The sequence below is a fragment of the Rattus norvegicus genome, chromosome 14 (assembly GCF_021556685.1).
Source record: "Rattus norvegicus strain SHRSP/BbbUtx chromosome 14, alternate assembly SHRSP_T2T, whole genome shotgun sequence".
Taxonomy (NCBI): Eukaryota; Metazoa; Chordata; class Mammalia; order Rodentia; family Muridae; genus Rattus; species Rattus norvegicus.
The window spans coordinates 106641565-106661392 of NC_141547.1; the positions used below are offsets into that span (position 1 = coordinate 106641565).

Sequence of the window (19828 nt, forward strand, 5' to 3'; positions counted from 1 at the left end):
ATCGATCTGCATTCTTCTACATATTGCCCTCCAGTTGAACCACCACCATTTGCTGAAAATGCTATCTTTTTTCCATTGGATGGTTTTGGCTCCTTTGTCAAAAATCAAGTGACCATAGGTGTGTGGGTTCATTTCTGGGTCTTCAATTCTATTCCATTGGTCTATCTGTCTGTCTCTGTACCAATACCATGCAGTTTTTATCACTATTGCTCTGTAATACTGCTTGAGTTCAGGGATAGTGATTCCCCCTGAAGTCCTTTTATTGTTGAGGATAGCTTTAGCTATCCTGGGTTTTTTGTTATTCCAGATGAATTTGCAAATTGTTCTGTCTAACTCTTTGAAGAATTGGATTGGTATTTTGATGGGGATTGCATTGAATCTGTAGATTGCTTTTGGTAAAATGGCCATTTTTACTATATTAATCCTGCCAATCCATGAGCATGGGAGATCTTTCCATCTTCTGAGGTCTTCTTCAATTTCTTTCCTCAGTGTCTTGAAGTTCTTATTGTACAGATCTTTTACTTGCTTGGTTAAAGTCACACCGAGGTACTTTATATTATTTGGGTCTATTATGAAGGGTGTCGTTTCCCTAATTTCTTTCTCGGCTTGTTTCTCTTTTGTATAGAGGAAGGCAACTGATTTATTTGAGTTAATTTTATACCCAGCCACTTTGCTGAAGTTGTTTATCAGCTTTAGTAGTTCTCTGGTGGAACTTTTGGGATCACTTAAATATACTATCATGTCATCTGCAAATAGTGATATTTTGACCTCTTCTTTTCCGATCTGTATCCCCTTGATCTCCTATTGTTGTCTGATTGCTCTGGCTAGAACTTCAAGAACTATATTGAATAAGTAGGGAGAGAGTGGGCAGCCTTGTCTAGTCCCTGATTTTAGTGGGATTGCTTCAAGTTTCTCTCCATTTAGTTTAATGTTAGCAACTGGTTTGCTGTATATGGCTTTTACTATGTTTAGGTATGGGCCTTGAATTCCTATTCTTTCCAGGACTTTTATCATGAAGGGGTGTTGAATTTTGTCAAATGCTTTCTCAGCATCTAATGAAATGATCATGTGGTTCTGTTCTTTCAGTTTGTTTATATAATGGATCACGTTGATGGTTTTCCGTATATTAAACCATCCCTGCATGCCTGGGATGAAGCCTACTTGATCATGGTGGATGATTGCTTTGATGTGCTCTTGAATTCGGTTTGCCAGAATTTTATTGAGTATTTTTGCGTCGATATTCATAAGGGAAATTGGTCTGAAGTTCTCTTTCTTTGTTGTGTCTTTGTGTGGTTTAGGTATAAGAGTAATTGTGGCTTCGTAGAAGGAATTCGGTAGTGCTCCATCTGTTTCAATTTTGTGGAATAGTTTGGATAATATTGGTATGAGGTCTTCTATGAAGGTTTGATAGAATTCTGCACTAAACCTGTCTGGACCTGGGCTCTTTTTGGTTGGGAGACCTTTAATGACTGCTTCTATTTCCTTAGGAGTTATGGGGTTGTTTAACTGGTTTATCTGTTCCTGATTTAACTTCGATACCTGGTACCTGTCTAGGAAATTGTCCATTTCCTGAAGATTTTCAAATTTTGTTGAATATAGGTTTTTATAGTAAGATATGATGATTTTTTGAATTTCCTCCGAATCTGTAGTTATGTCTCCCTTTTCATTTCTGATTTTGTTAATTTGGACACACTCTCTGTGTCCTCTCGTTAGTCTGGCTAAGGGTTTATCTATCTTGTTGATTTTCTCAAAGAACCAACTTTTGGTTCTGTTGATTCTTTCTATGGTCCTTTTTGTTTCTACTTGGTTGATTTCAGCTCTGAGTTTGATTATTTCCTGCCTTCTACTCCTCCTGGGTGTATTTGCTTCTTTTTGTTCTAGAGCTTTTAGTTGTGCTGTCAAGCTGCTGACATATGCTCTTTCCTGTTTCTTTCTGCAGGCACTCAGCGCTATGAGTTTTCCTCTTAGCACAGCTTTCATTGTGTCCCATAAGTTTGAGTATGTTGTATCTTCATTTTCATTAAATTCTAAAAAGTTTTTAATTTCTTTCTTTATTTCTTCCTTGACCAGGTTATCATTGAGTAGAGCATTGCTCAATTTCCACGTATATGTGGGCATTCTTCCCTTATTGTTATTGAAGACCAGTTTTAGGCCGTGGTGGTCCGATAGCACGCATGGGATTATTTCTATCTTTCTGTACCTGTTGAGGCCCGTTTTTTGACCAATTATATGGTCAATTTTGGAGAAAGTACCATGAGGAGCTGAGAAGAAGGTATATCCTTTTGCTTTAGGATAGAATGTTCTATAAATATCCGTTAAGTCCATTTGGCTCATGACTTCTCTTAGTCTGTCAACATCACTGTTTAATTTCTGTTTCTATGATGTGTCCATTGATGAGAGTGGGGTGTTGAAATCTCCCACTATTATTGTGTGAGGTGCAATGTGTGTTTTGAGATTTAGTAAGGTTTCTTTTACGTAGGTAGGTGCCCTTGTATTTGGGGCATAGATATTTAGGATTGAGAGTTCATCTTGGTGGATTTTTCCTTTGATGAATATGAAGTGTCCTTCCTTATCTTTTTTGATGACTTTTAGTTGGAAATTGATTTTATTTGATATTAGAATGGCTACTCCAGCTTGCTTCTTCTGACCATTTGCTTGGAAAGTTGTTTTCCAGCCTTTCACTCTGAGGTAGTGTCTGTCTTTGTCTCTGAGGTGTGTTTCCTGTAGGCAGCAGAATGCAGGGTCCTCGTTGCGTATCCAGTTTGTTAATCTATGTCTTTTTATTGGGGAGTTGAGGCCATTGATATTGAGAGATATTAAGGAATAGTGATTATTGTTTCCCTTTATATTCATATTTGGATGTGAGGTTATGTTTGTGTGCTTTCATTCTCTTTGTTTTGTTGCCAAGACGATTAGTTTCTTGCTTCTTCTAGGGTATAGCTTGCCTCCTTATGTTGGGCTTTACCATTTATTATCCTTTGTAGTGCTGGATTTGTAGAAAGATATTGTGTAAATTTGGTTTTGTCATGGAATATCTTGGTTTCTCCATCAATGTTAATTGAGAGTTTTGCTGGATACAGTAACCTGGGCTGGCATTTGTGTTCTCTTAGGGTCTGTATGACATCAGTCCAGGATCTTCTGGCCTTCATAGTTTCTGGCGAGAAGTCTGGTGTGATTCTGATAGGTCTGCCTTTATATGTTACTTGACCTTTTTCCCTTACTGCTTTTAATATTCTTTCTTTATTTTGTGCGTTTGGAGTTTTGACTATTATGTGACGGGCGGTGTTTCTTTTCTGGTCCAATCTATTTGGAGTTCTGTAGGCTTCTTGTATGTCTATGGGTATCTCTTTTTTTAGGTTAGGGAAGTTTTCTTCTATGATTTTGTTGAAGATATTTACTGGTCCTTTGAGCTGGGAGTCTTCACTCTCTTCTATACCTATTATCCTTAGGTTTGATCTTCTCATTGAGTCCTGGATTTCCTGTATGTTTTGGACCAGTAGCTTTTTCCGCTTTACATTATCTTTGACAGTTGAGTCAATGATTTCTATGGAATCTTCTGCTCCTGAGATTCTCTCTTCCATCTCTTGTATTCTGTTGGTGAAGCTTGTATCTACAGCTCCTTGTCTCTTCTTTTGGTTTTCTATATCCAGGGTTGTTTCCATGTGTTCTTTCTTGATTGCTTCTATTTCCATTTTTAATTCCTTCAACTGTTTGATTGTGTTTTCCTGGAATTCTTTCAGGGATTTTTGTGTCTCCTCTGTATGGGCTTCTACTTGTTTATTTATGTTTTCCTGGAATTCTTTCAGGGATTTTTGCGATTCTTTCAGGCATTTTTGCGATTCCTCTCTGTAGGCTTCTACTTGTTCTCTAAGGGAGTTCTTCACGCCTTTCTTGAAGTCCTCCAGCATCATGATCAAAAATGATTTTGAAACTAGATCTTGCTTTTCTGGTGTGTTTGGATATTCCATGTTTGTTTTGATGGGAGAATTGGGCTCCGATGGTGCCATGTAGTCTTGGTTTCTGTTGCTTGGGTTCCTGCGCTTGCCTCTCGCCATCAGATTATCTCTAGTGTTACTTTGTTCTGCTATTTCTGACAGTGGCTAGACTGTCCTATAAGCCTGTGTGTCAGGAGTGCTGTAGACCTGTTTTCCTCTCTTTCAGTCAGTTATGGGGACAGAGTGTTCTGCTTTCGGGCGTGTAGTTTTTCCTCTCTACAGGTCTTCAGCTGTTCCTGTGGGCCTGTGTCTTGAGTTCACCAGGCAGCTTTCTTGCAGCAGAAAAGTTGGTCTTACCTGTGTTCCCGAGGCTCAAGTTCGCTCGTGGGGTGCTGCCCACGGGCTCTCTGCAGCGGCAGCAACCAGGAAGACTTGTGCTGCCGTTTCCGGGAGCTTCAGTGCACCAGGGTTCCCCATGGTCTTTGGCTTTTTCCTCTGGCGTCTGAGATGTGTGTGCAGAGAGCAGTCTCTTCTGGTTTCCCAGGCTTGTCTGCCTCTCTGAAGGTTCAGCTCTCCCTCCCATGGGATTTGGGTGTAGAGAACTGTTTATCCGGTCTGTTTCCTTCAGGTTCCAGCGGTGTCTCAGGCAGGGGTCCTGCCGCTCCTGGGCCCTCCCCCATGGGAGCCCAGAGGCCTTATACAGTTTCCTCTTGGGCCAGGGATGTGGGCAGGGGTGAGCAGTTTTGGTGGTCTCTTCCGTTCTGCAGCCTCAGGAGTGCCCACCTGACCAGGCGGTTGGGTCCATGGAGGCCCTTTTAACTAAATAAATACAAGCAAATTCCCCTGTAGTTTGTCTGAGTACTAAGAATGTTGGATTGTAATTAGAACTTGGCCCATTTTTCTTTGATGTAATTGGCCGCACTGTGAAATAGTAATTACTGTATCAAAGACTGAAGCGATTATGTCAATGAATATTTTCAATGCATGAAACTGAGATAGTGTGATCAACTTACTTTTAGAAAACACAGTACCAAAACACAGTGCCATGATTTAGAAAACACAGTACCAAAATGGGAGTGACAGAAAAATAAAAAATGAAAAGTTGAAATATCTATAATCTGGTCTTTTATAAAAAATATTTTGCTGATATCTCTTCAGAAAATATTAATGATTTAACTTTTATTAAATAGTCCATACATCCAAAGGGATAATCCTTCAAAGTATTGATCTTACTGGGTAGTTCACATTTTAATGGTGTTTACATTGTCTGACCCTCTACTCCTGAAATTTACCTTGGAGCTATTAGGCCTGGACTATATATATGTGAACAGCATACCTATGGAAACTTTGGTGTTTGTGGAGAGATAGGTTACTATTTGGAAATGCAATGACAAATCACAGTAGATAAAACTGCCATTGCTGTAAAACCAGGAGGGTCTCTGAAGTAACTCAGCTGTGAACCCCCACAAAGCATAAACTGTATTTAAAAGTAATTCCCAATGAGTTCTAAAACAGGAATTTGAATAAAGATAGCAACTCTCAAATAATTACTAAGCTGCCTACTGTCATTATTTTGAAAAGGTAAGCTCATTTGGATGTCTATATTCTAGAGTTTTGGTTAAATCTGTCTCTTTATTTCCTAGTCACATTTCACAGTGGAAACTTTTGATATGTATATTATCAATGAATGAGGAAAATGTGGCTGGTGTGCCCCAGAATAGTATGTGCCAGGGAAACAAATTTACAAAGACGTTAACTCTCCATGGTTCAATTAACCATGACAGGTTCCCTAGTAGATGAAGGACCTGTTTATTGCTTTCCCTGACTAGGTCCAGAAATTCATTCTTCTTTTTTGAAATGTGAAGTATTCCAGCCCAGCAGCCTCACAGGGAATATTCTCTTTTCATAGCTACACATAAAACCAAGAGTTCTTGTATTTTAAGATTTCTGCCTAAAATGGTTGCCTAACTCCAATATCTTAGTGAGTTTCAAAGCTAGAAATCATTTTACAAGTAACATACCATCATGCTTGTACCTGAAATACGGAATTCCAATTAAAGAGTTCCATTTGATAATCAATATTAAAATAATAAATATAAGCAAAGGCATTTCTCTAAAGGTGGAACTATAGCCCGAAGAAAATGCAACAAAAAAGAACCACTATTAGCTAGTTTTCCTTTCTAAAATACAGTTGGCTGTGTGCGGTGAAACATACTTTAATACCAGCACTTAGGGAGCAAAAGCTGAAGTTCTAGGCCTACAAAGGGCTACAAAGTGAGACAATTCCCAAAAAGGAAAAGTGAGACAGGAAGACTGCCTAAAAACCTCACAATAGAACTAGAAATTTATAGCTTAGAAAATCTATTCTATATTTTTTATGATTGTGTTTCCAAATATTTATCATTTTCTTGTTCACCTCTAAGCTAACTGCAATTCTCCTTAACTGAAACTCTTCAGGATACTTTTTTATTTTTCATAGAAAACAATTCTTACAATCATCATATATACTCTGTTTTATTACATTCTAAAATTACATGCTTAATAAGTGCAACATTAAGGAGATTTTTAAACACGCAAGCCAACTTCTAGTAGGGAAACCACTAGTGCGACCCATTCACAAGATTCCTGTATAGTCTCCTAGTCTAATCAGCTAAATGAGCATCCATCTGAATACTTGACAAAAAAATTGGGATGGAAAGCAGATGCTGGATAAATGCATGTTCTAGCTTGCTTTTTGTCTCTGTGATAAAACATTGATAAAACCAACTTGGGCAAGGAAAAGTTTTCTTTGGTTTATAGGTTAGTCCATTAGGGGGAGAAGCCAAAGCAGGAACTGAAGATGAGGTCATGGAAAAAATGCTGCTTACCAGTTTGTTTTCTCTGGCTTGCTCAAGCCATTTTTATACCAGCCAAAACCCCACCTACTTAGGGATGGCACCACCATAGTGGACCAGTGGATGGGCCCTCCTTTACAAAGTATCAATTAAGCAAATGTTCCATATACTTGCCTATATGCCAACTGCATAGAAGCAGTTCCTCCACTGACAGTCCCCCTTCCCAGATATGTCAAATAAATGGCCAGCATTAGTCACCTGAATGCACTCCATTGTTTGTGGTTGACAAACTCTCGCTGACTTGGCAGCTTACAATTTTAAATGTCAAGATAAACCTTGTACATGGACAGATTCTATTCTTGACTGACTACCTCTGAGTCTAGTCTACCTCAGCCTTTTCTATGTGGTTCATCACTTATTCATAAGCTAGTTCTTGGTATGGGTACACCAGGAACTAAAGTCGGGAAAATGAAAAACCACAGAAAATATCAAGAGAATTAGAATGTTAAAAAGTGATGTTCTCAGAAGAGGCAAATATATTTTGAAAAGAGAATGGATATAGCTCAATCTAGTAGAACAAATTGTCTAGGTGGAAGAAGACCTTTAGTAAGAGTGGAGACGTAGTTTAGTAGCTAAATCGAGGGCCCCATATTCTTGACAACCTGCATATATTTTTCCCCTCCAGATTTGTGGAAATTTTTCACTCTATGCTATTTAGGAAATGAGAGAGCAATGAAAAGGGGGAGATCAACTGCCATTGCTATTTTGTTAGGTAAGGCCAGTCACGGTGAATTCTTAGACAATCCATTTGTGGTTTATAGTATCATTAAGAATACTGACATTTCTGATGTGCAATCTTCCGGAATGCCATTTAGCTACTGAGAAGAAAAAATAATCAAGTCCAAACTGCCTTCTCAGAAATGTCTGACCTGCTAAGCTGCCTGCAATGAAAGGAATATTAAGTAATATGGTTTCTGGAAAGCAACCAGCCACTCCCTTTGTGTGGTTTGCTGCCCAGTTCTTGAAAGTACATTTTTTCTGCAGAATATTACTATACTCAAAAGCCATTTTAAATTGATGATTACTTACTGAATAGAAATAAATAACTACACCTTACTCTCTGACCCTGCTAATACTTTGGTATTTCATCCTTATACAAGTTTTACTTGATAATTAACAATTTTTCAAGAAATTTTTTTAATTTTAGTTTCTGTGTATGAGTGTTTGCCTATATGAATGTATATAGACTGCAGACTTTAAGCAAAAATAAGGAGAAAAGGAGAAAATATTACTAAACATAAAAAAACATTAGAGAACTGTGTGGTGTGAATACAATTAAGTTCACAATCAGAAACATGTGGGCAGGGGCTGGAACGCTATGTCAGACGTTAAGAGCACTAGCCATTCTTCCAGAGGACCAGGGTTTCATTCATAGCACCCACATAGTGGCTCAAAATCATATGTAACTTCAGTCCCAGAGGATCATACACTCTTTTTTTCTTTGCCCCCTCAGGCACTGCATGGACATGGTGCACAGATATATATGCAGGCAAAACAGTCACATCCATTTAAATAAAAATAGAAGGTGGGAGGAGTAGGTGGACAGACAGATTTGAAGCTGACTGAAGAAAACACACATAATATAATATTAGTGCATTGAAAGGGAGAAATAATACAGAAATAGATTCAGGACTTTACTAGACTCCATTGCTCTTCGGGAAGAAAAAGGTATTTCTACAGGAAATACTTCATTACCATATTGGCAAACAACACTAAGCTGTACAAACTCTGTTGGTGAGCACCTAGAGAAATCAGAAATTCATCCACTAATAGTGCAAATGGAGCCTTGAATATCAATGAACTATGAAAACGTGTTGTCAAGTAAAATCAAGGATAGACGTTGCATGGCTCAGAAATGACAGTCCATTCAAAGTTTGTGTGGTTAGATGTACAAAGTATATTTATTCTTGCAAACATGTTCATGGTAGCTTTTTATTTTCTTAGCTGACAGGAATTAGCAAAATGAGCTTATCAGCAATAGAATAAGTGGATAGTTTGTGGGCTATTTTTGTAGTGGAATATTATATATCAACAAACATATCCTGCACAAAGAGCTCAGTACTTTAGACCTGGAAAGCCTATGAACCCTTCTGAATGAGAACAGCGATGTTCCAATTATTGGAGCACAATGAAACTTGAGAGGCATAGCTCTTATATCACAAAAATTTTTAGAACTTTCTCAACTATGTAATAATATTAAAAAATCATCAGTTTTTGAGTCAAAAAAATTAGCTCAGAAGTAGCTATATTCCACAGTATACAGTTTACAAATCCTAAATCTGTGAAAGACCAAAGAATTTTCTGCACAGATTGATGCTATTAAATTAGCAGGTTCAAAAAGAATATATCCTGGAGAGGCAAAAGCATATGCTTTCGATTGACACAGAAAATCATCTAACAAAACCTAAAACCTAGTCTTCATAAATACTAGGAAGAGAACTTAATAAATAATATTTAGTGTTACAGAGATAGCTCAGTCAGTAAGTACTTTCCTTGCAAGCATGAGGACCCAAGGTCAAGCTCCAGAGTCCTTGCAAAAATTGCCAAGCGTCATGGCATATGCCTAAAATCACAGTGTTGAAGTGGAGAAGGAGGTAGACACCAATGTTTCTGACCAGTCAGCTTAGCTTTCAGGTCACTGAAGAACCCTGTCTAAAAATAAAAGTATATGGCATTTAAGCAATTATACCTAAGGTTGTCATTTGATTCCATGTGCACATGCACAAACATTCATGTGCACATACATATACACACAGACATACATACATACGCAGGTGTGCACACACACATAAAACATTATCTAGACCCGTGGTTCTCAACTGTCCTAATGCACCAAACCTTTAATACAGTTCCTTATATTGTGGTGAACCCCAATCATAACTCCATAACTGTAATTTTGCTACTGTTATGAATTATAATGTAAATACTTTTGGAGATAGAGATTTTCCAGAGGGGTCATGACCCACAGGCTGAGGACCTCTGATCTAGCACTAAACCCTATAGTTAACATCATATTTAACAGCAAGAAAGAGTCTAGATCCTCAATAATGCGAAATATACTCTTTCTGTTTATGTTTGGCATTGTACTAGAAATCCAAGCTCACATAATGAGAAAAATAAATAAATACTGTCAAATCTGGGAAAAGAAATAACGCTGCATTTATACCAGCAGATGCCATAATTATCTAAGCAGGAAATCTCCAAAACTGATAAGAAATAAAAGCTTTCTAAAACTAGTGAGTGGATATGCAAGGTCAAAGATGAGGTTATAAAAACTATTGCTAAGAACTAAAGCAATGAAAAATAGGAATATAGAATTTTTAAAGCAATTTTATTTAAATGGCAGAAAAAATTTAAAATATTTAACAGTTTATGAGTCTATACACGGAAAACTACAAAACTGATTTAATAAAGGGAGAGAGCTAAATAGAGAGAGAATCTATGCCTGTGGATGGCTTCCAATCACTGAATTTATTATTCAATATAATAAACTTGATTTACAGGTTTAATAAACTTTAAATAAAATTCCCAGCAATGAATGAATGCATTCATTTTAAAGTAGATAGTATCTTAGTTTCTGTGAAGAGAGACACTATGACCAAGGCAATTCTTGTGAAGGACAACATTTAAATAGGGCTGACTTACAGGCTTAGAGGTTCAGTCCATTATCCTCAAGGCAGGAAGCATGGAAGCAGGTAGACATGGTACTGGAAAAGCTGAGAGTTCTACATTTTTGATCCAAAGGCAGTCAGGAGAAGACTGTCTGTAGGTTCTAGGAGAAGGGGTTCAAAGTTCACCCCACAACTACACAATTCCTCCAACCAGGCCACTCCTTCTAATAGTGACACTCCTTGTACTGAGTAAAAAACCACTATTGAACCATTAACATTGTGAAATTACCAAAACAATAGTCACAAACATCAACAAAACAGAAGAAAGAACTCATAAATTAATCCACACAATTTTACTCAACTGATCTTGAATAAAGAAATAAAGTTCAATAGAGAAAGAACATTCTTCCAAAAGACAGTTCTGAGACAACTGGTGGTCTATATGGGCCCAAAAACTGTGTATTCTGACTTTACAAATTCATAAAAAATTTACTCAAAATGAACCATATACCTAAGCATAAGCCACCATCTTAATATGTGTCCTATTGCTGTGTAGAGACACCATGATCATATCAACTTTTATAAATGGAAGCTTTTAGCTGTGGCTGACTTATAACTCAGAGGCAAAGTTCATTGTCTTCATGCTGGGGAGCATGGTGGCTGGCAAGATGACCTGGTGCTGGAGAAGTTGAGAGTCCTACATCCAGCCACCGGCAGAAGGCAGAGAAAGGACACTGGGCCTGGCTTGGGTCTTTGAGAACCTGAAAGCCCAAACCCAGTGACACACTTACTCCAACAAGGCCACACCTACTCCGAGAAGGATATACCTCCTAGTCCCTCAAGTAGTGCCACTACCTGATGGCCTAGTATTTACATACATGAGTCTATGGGGAGGGGGCATTCTTATTTGATCCACCACAGTCACAAAACTCATTGACCACATGAATACCAGTAAAGGGTTCCATGTACCTTACCATTGATCCTCACATATAGTTTGTAAACTGTTTGGTATAAATCCTGATAATTCAGATTAGGCATTTACTGCATACAGGTATCATTGAATTACAAATACAATTTTCTTAATTCAACATTTTATAAAATGAAATTATTTCAATATTCTTATTAAAGGGAGAGCTCTTGGGATGCTAGAGAGCTGGCTTGATGATTTAAAGTACTAGATGTTCTTCCAGAAGATCCAGGTTCAATTCCAGTACCTATTTGGCATTTCATGTCCCTCTGTAACTCTATACCTTAGGAGACTCTCTTTTTGTCCTCTATGGGTACTTCACACACATGTAAATAGGCATTCATATGGGCAAAATACACATATACATAAAATAAAATATTTTAAGTGATAAACCTATGTCCTAGGGTTTTATAACATGTCTAAAGTCATTCAACTCGAAATTGGAAATGCCAGGATTTAAACCTATGTGTCCTTGGAGCCTACTCTGCTAACCACACAGTATGTTGATGGTTACTTTTCCCCCAGAAAACTGCTTATCCATTTAGGAGCATCTCAGTGGGGTTCATAATTACCATCTTCCATTAGCCAACCCTGGTCCACATGTCTACACAGCTGTACTGATGTATCTGGAGCTGTGTCGTGCTTCTCTCTCTATCTGCTGCATCCTGCCTCTGACTGACATTCACAAAACTTTAAGTTCAATACTAAAGCCTTCCTACCAACTAGTAGCCTCTGTGATTCGGCCGCATTTATGAGAAGAGGCAATTTGGGTTGTTCTATTTCCAGTTACCAAGCTTTGCTCTGCCTATACCTGAACTGAAACAAGCAAGGCAAGAAAGAAAACGATTTCAACAGCGACTTTTTGTACTTGAAATAAATACTCTTTAAAATCCAATCATTAAATGTGCATTAGTCTCTTTTTCAAGGGGTTCCTAGAGTGCAGAATAATAAAAATTTTAAGAGGCAGTTCAATCCCCATTTGGCCTAGTTCCTGGAGTATAGGGATCCAAGGAGAAATCAGCTCTCTCTCCCTCCAGCATCCTCCACAAGAAGGCAATTCCTAGAAAACCTCTTTTGTTTCAAACAGGTAATTTTAACTTCTTAGTTTCACCTCTTGGCAACCCAAAATCTGATCTTAAACTAGAGGCAGATCTTTACAAATAAGGCATTCCAGTTCTACTTTGCCATGAAGCCACTCCCAGCCTGTCTCTACAAGGAGTGGCATAACAGATAAATGTGAAAGGTTGCCTCAATTCTAGGACTAAGTGGTCTTAAACTTGTAAGAGTCTGAAGACAGTCAAAACCCAGCTCATTGCTTATTTTGGTAAATTGCAGAGCCCAAAGTGATCCATTTGGAGGTTGTTAGAATTGCAATAAATGAACCATAGTGGCTATGATTGTCATCCCAGCACCTGGAAGATAGAGGTGATCAGGAGTTCAAGTCATCCTCACATATATATCAAGGTCAAGCCTAGCCTATTTTTCGTAAGATCCTGTCTCAAAACACAATATTGAAGAACAAACACTAAAGTCTAGAGTCCTAATGAAGTCGTTGTTGCCCTGAAGCTCTCCCCTCCAGCTTTCTTGACTGTAACATTATGCCCTTATTGTGCATCATTAATGATAACTCATATATGAGGTTTATTAGCTTCTTAGCTGTCAAGGTTGAAATGACACAATCAGCATCTCTGAGTTAAAGGAGATGGAATGGCTATTCTGTTATTAAACAATAAAATGGAAGGAATAACACTATTACATTGTTCTCTCGGGAGAAAAAAAAATTGAGCATTTGTCAGCATCCTCCAAAATCTGCTGGCCACATTTTATAAATAAGATGAGCCTTGAAAAGTAGCACAAGCTGTCTTCACTGGCATGAAACTTATGAAAAAAATCAAGCCAGAATCTGTACAGGGGTCACCTGGATCCAAATAGCATGTTCTTCTCCCTACCAGGTAGCTCCTAATAGAAGCTGTGAAGTAGCCTGTGGAAATACAGACTGTTCACTGGAGGACCCAGGAAAAGGATCACAAGTTGTGTTACACACAAAGAAAAGCTTATCTTGACATTTAGCAGTACTTTGGTGTACTTTGGTGATACACACAAAGACACAATCAAGAGACATAGTTTTGAATAAAGATCATCACTATTTATCTTCCTAAATAAATATGTCTTTTCTTATAGTGTAAACAACACAGGAAATGATTCATTCCCTCTATCGAATATGAACCCAAAGTCCTCTCTCCACACAGAGCACTGCTGCTCATAGAAGGAAATCCAGAATGGGCTCACTGCTGGGCTTCAATAAGCCAGCTACTTCATCAACACTTTCCATAAGTCCTATTATCCCATGTTTTGAAAAAAAGAAACAAAGGATTTTCTTCCCTTAAAAATCTAAATTAGAATTGGACAGTCAGACAATAAAAAAAAAACTATTATGCTCAAACAAATGCTATGGGATGCTACAAAACATGGGGAAGGGGGCCACTGGGAATGAAATACAAATAAAACCTAACACCAGAGAAGGCTTCTACTAGGAATTGGACCAGATATACTGTGGTCCTTTAAATGAAAATGGCCCCCACAGACTGTATGTCTGGGAGTGGCATTATTAAAGGTGAGGCCTTGTCAGAGTTGGTGGGAGATTGTTGGAAGAAATGTGTCATTGAGGATGGGCTTTGAGGTTTCAGTTGCTGGAGCCTAATCCAGTCTCTCTCCCTTCCTGCTCCCTGTAGATCCAGATGTAGAACTATCAGCTATCTCTCTAGGACCATGTTTGCATGTGTGCCACCAAGCTTTCCAACGTGACAATATTGGATTAAACCTCTTAACTGTTAGCCAGGCCCAGTTAAATGTTTTCCTTTATGACAGTTGCCATGGCGTTGGCATCTATTCACAGCAATAAATCTCTAGGACATACACCTAGCAAATACTTAGTAACAAGCAGTCAGTTATAACCGAAGCAGCTTGAAGTGTGGATGTGTTAGGCTGGTAGTTTTCAACCTTCCTAAAGCTGTGACACTTTAAGAGACCTCCTCATATTGCGGTGACCCCTAACTATAAAGTTATTTTCATTGGTACTTTGTATATGTAACTTTGTACTGTTATGAATCATAATATAAGTATCTGACACCCAACCTCTGAGAAAGGGTCATTCAACCCTTAAAGGGGTCATGGGGTCATAAGCAACCTACAGTTTGAGAACAACTTTGTTAGAGGAATGAAGCAACCTGGATATATGGTGTACGGTCCATATTTTCCTTATAACATACAATAAAAGGAGACTGGGTTTTTTTTAGAGGTAATGAAACTCTACTGTTGGCTTATTATCCTCTGATACAGGATACTTCATAAAAATTATAATTCTATCACTCTGAAACAGAGGACACATTGAGTGGGAAGGTACTAGAGATGATGGAAAGTAAAGGTAAACAGAGGACTACGGCAGGCCCTGGAAGAGAAGCAATGTGGGTCTGAGCTAAGGCAATGACAGCAGAGATGGAGATGGACAGAAGGGGTGCTTTTTGGCAGGACAGATTGCCCAAGTCTGCAGATGGTCTGAATGTTGGACACTCAAGAGAGAAAAGGAGCATCCAGTATTCCAGCTGAAGTTACTTCCATCAATAGTTCACTGAAGGAGTTCCAAGACATTAAATATGATTTAATTATTCACAATGATAGTAATAATATACTTAGAACATTTTAAAAATAATAATCAAGCAAATGATGGCCACATCCCAAGGAAGAGATAAGATGAAGAGAAGCTACACACCCAATGTTGAGAAATAGAAAATGAGGATGAGGGTGAGAACACATCCCTGCAAAAGAAAACAAAAGACCAGGCTGAAAAGAATGTGACACCCCCCTCCAGGGACCTGCTTCCCAGCCTCAGTCATGCTAACTCAGCTTCATAAAAGGAGCTTCCCCCAAAGTGAACACTCAGATTTAAACTTAGACTACATGAAATTCTGTAATCTCCCCAGGGTCCACAGATTGACCAAATAAAACCTATTTCTCCCACCCCAGGCATGTGATGCATGGGTAAAGAGACCACCATGGAATTCCAACCCCAGAACTAAAAAGTCCTCTAGCTAAAACCTCACAAAATGTGAAGAGAAAACGAACTACTCTGTTCCCACTGTCACACAGAATCCCTAAACATAATGAAATGGTTGGTGTTTTACATTATATATTGGTACACAGAAATAAGAAAATACAATGTCCCTTCCAAAGGACAGGCAAGGCTCTGATCCCACAGTTGTACGTAGATGATGGGCCAGGGTCAGGAAGCCTTCCAATTTGACAAGAAAAGCAGATTTTTATATGACTTTTTCAGTTGCTTAATACTGCATAAGGACCAAATAAAATCATGGCCATGACGTGATTTGGCCCTTGGACCACTGAGCACAGCCTACCATATCTAGAGGTTCTTGAGAAGCCACTTGGAGCCTCTTACCAAGAGCAAAGAGCTAGTGCAGCTCTGTGTCACCAATGCTGCTTTGCCGCACCTGATGTTGCTTGTCCTTACACACTAAGTAAGACTCAGTACTACTGAAGACTTCAATCTTCTGAACAATTCTCTAAGATCTACTTTTCATCCAGATCTCCCCTGGATTTTATGGTTCACAATTTAGTTACAGAAAGTCATGATGATGCCAACAGTAACCAGGAAGCAGGACTACAAAATAGCAACTCAAAGTCTGATGTATAACAGTAGCTGAATGGATGGATGGATAGATAGATAGATGGATGGATAGATAGATAGATAGATAGATAGATAGATAGATAGATAGATAGATAGATAGATAGATAGATAAGAAGACAAGTAGCTTTTGTAAGTTGAGGATATGACCTTTCTTTATTCTGTATTTTGACAACTCCATAAAGACAAAATTTGTTACCATATCCCAGAACCACATATTCCTGAATTATATGCATTGTTAGATCTCAAAAACAGAAATGATGAGTTCTCCAAATTTCCATTACAAGTGGAGACCCATCAACACAGCCAGTTCATCATAGTCGATATATTAAACTCTTTGTCTAAAATAAACATACTAAACAACTGAAAGAGGCGATTTCCATTTAACTACTCAAAAAGGAGACTTTTATACTGTTTATAATGAGAAAGAAAAGGAAAGTGAAAACAGATCTGTGTCTTTGTAATTTTCCCCAAATATCATCCAGGCTTAACTTAATCTTCTTTTGAGTGACTTGGGTTTTTATCTGTTTGTCTGTTCATTTAATTTTCTTTCTAGGGAGCACAGAAAGAAATTCATATGAGATTCAATAAGAATGTTTAGTTTCAAGTGGGTCATTTAAACAAATGAGCGTTTTGTCTACTTTTTGTAAAATCACTGTGCCACAGCCATCTGACCTGGAGCTGGGATATCTATAGTTAATTGTAAAGGCTTAGATATAAATTCAGACAGCCAGCTTGCATTTGCCACCATTCTCAGACCTTGTCACTAACTGGGCCCTTTCAGGTATGATGTTCAGGATGGCCAAATGCTCCCTTTTGATTTTCTTGTTTCTCATAATTGGTTTTCACAATCAAGGCCTTAAGAAAGCTGAAGAATCCCTACCTTTCCTTATCTATACTAACAAGTGGATGGAGTTTGAGGGTAGGGTATGGAGTTTCAGAGAAATTCTGGCTTCTCTGGCATTTATAGATGAATGCTGAAGACCATGAAGTAAATGAACTAATATTACAATAAAATGAAGCACCCTGAGACAAAAAGCAAAAGTCCCCAATAGTGTTTCTTTGCCCTCTCCTCCCTTTCATCTAACCACATATGCTGGATGAGCCTGCCAGGGGTGGACTGGAAATGGGGGCATTATCTTTTTTATTATCTTGAAGTTTATACATTCACTATGAAAGCTGAAAGATTCTTTGAGTAGATATAACTTGACCCCTAGGAAATCAAATTTCCATGTGGCTAATAAATTCTTGCCAACACTTCTTAATGCTCATTACTTATGACTCTGACAGTGGGAGCTGTATGAAATGAACATTTCTGTGTCATAATGCATATTTCCCCCTCAAGATACGCTGATGCCATGGGACTCAGCTCTCAGTTTTGCCATCGCAGCATTTGGCTTTTGCATGTATTTTTGTGGATTCAGGGGTAGTGGGGAGAGACTACAGTCAGATTTCATTTATAAATAGAATTAGCTATAAGCAGCCATTTATCGTGGTTGCTTATGGGCTAATAAAATTATTGTTCTGAAATGCTATAAAAAGAAACTGCTTGTAAAAAGAGTTCATATTCATGTAAGACTAAAGAATTGAAGGCAGAGCAGGAAACTAAAACTGGAACTCAGACTTTTGTAATTCAAACTCACTGATATCACAAAATATTACATTCATCTAATCAAGCATTAAAACAGGTTCATTACACTTAGTGCCTAAAGAAGAATAGGTTAACACAGGAAAACATGAACATTCATGGGTTCAAATATAAACACTGAGTCATGAATTTTAAGAAAAGTTTATTATTTCCTGAGTCCTAAATATTTTCATCTCAGTACACATAGAAAGACAACAGAAAGCTTGATAACTTTGAAGAAACTTTTACTGTTTTCTCCCCAACTCCAGAAGGCACCTTGGTTAAGTTACTATTGTTGTGATCTAATGCTATATCCAAAAGCAAGTTGGAGAGGGAAGCATTTATTTTGCTTATACAACATCTTAGCCATCATTGAAGAAAGTCAAGGCAGGAGCTTGGAGACAGGATATGATGCAGAAGCTGCAAAGGGGTGCTGCTTACTGGCTTGCTCTCCATGGCTGGCTCAGTCTGCTTTCCTATAGAAGCCAGAATGATCAGGCTAGAGGTGGCCCCACCCATAATTGACTGAGCCCTCCCATATCAATCACTAATTAAGAATATGCCCTACAGGCTTACTCCTACAGGTCCTATAGGATCCTACTCCTCCCTACACATCTCCACCAAGCCCAACAAAATTATACATTTACAGTAAACAAGATATGAAAAGCTCCCAAGACTTGATAGAGGAACACAGCAGAATAAAATGAGGTCACACCATTGTGGTGAGAATGAAAACAACAATGAAGTGTTGAAGCCACAGACACTACCATACCTGAGAAGCCAGAGTTGACAACGTTCCCAGGCTATTTTTCCTGAAGAGCCAGATTGACAGTGTCCCTAGGTTATTTTTGACCTTTATGATTGTAAAGAATCAGTTGCTTTTCACTTCCAGTCCAAGTATGTCTAACTAAGCCATATTTTTCCAAAACCTTATAGTATCTTCAGTATTGTCTCAGAAGCCTTAATCAGATGATGGATTCTCTTAGTTGGTGACTCTATGGTTGTAACTCCCCAACAGTAGCAGAACTATAATTCATTGTAACAGTGGCTTGGAAAATAAAATAAATATTGGGAGAGGATTATTTAATCAGGGTAAACCAAGTACTGATGTAAAACTTTTTAGTTCAGGAGCTCTTAAGAAAACCAAAAAAAAAAAAAAGTGCAAGCCATTAGAATTAAATTAAGTCATAAAATTCAATAAGTGTTTGTTTGTATTAATAAGGCACTAGTCTAATGAAGAAACAACTGTTCTGGCAACTCAACTGTTTGCACACTCAGCCCAGCTGGTGGTGATGTCTCACACAGCTGTATAGCTTCTAGGAGGGGAATACTACAGAGAGTGGTCTTGATGGGAGGAGGGCAGGTCTTCATGTTTATATGCCAAACCTGAGTCCAACCTTTTCTCTATTTCTGGTTCTGCTGAAGGAATGTGAACAAGCTGCTGCTGTCAACTCCACCCCACCATGTGTCCTCCACAGAGCAGTTTGCTTCCATGCCTTGCCTGCCATAATGACTATATTATAGCTTAAAATAATAATAGCCATAATAAACGGCTTCCTTCAATTGCTTCTTGTTAGATATTTGGTCACCTTAACAGGGAAAGCAGCTACTACGAGAACATTTTCCATTACTCCTTATGTGATAAACTAATGTTGCTATTACAAAACATCTAGGAATCATTCCCTGTGTAATTGGGCACCAACACAGAATCTAAAACAACCTGTTGCAACCTAAGCAAGAGCAGACCTACTAATCTCCTCGCTGATCCTGAAAAGGCCAGTCACTTTTACCTCCTCAACCTCTGACAGCTCACACATCCCTGTCATCCAACCCCAAAGACTGCTCAAGAACCAACCACATATCCTTCCTCTTTTGAGTAGCCAACCTTAACTTGACAAGCATTCTGTGAGCCATGTTCCAGAGAATGAAATCCCACAACCCCAACAACCTCCTGTCCCTTGGGATCTTGTTACATATTCCTCATCACTACTTTCCTTCAGCTGGGGACATGTCTGATGAACCAAAAACTTCTGACCTTTCACTATTCTACTCTGCCTAGTAGTGTCTATCATACTCACCCACATGGAACACAAAA

The 19828-nt window shown here is 38.4% G+C and overlaps 1 protein-coding gene across 8 annotated transcripts in view; it reads right to left on the reverse strand.

The window, feature by feature from the left end:
* Ccdc85a (coiled-coil domain containing 85A) overlaps window positions 1-19828 on the reverse strand; it is a 238938-nt gene that overhangs the window by 190319 nt on the left and 28791 nt on the right.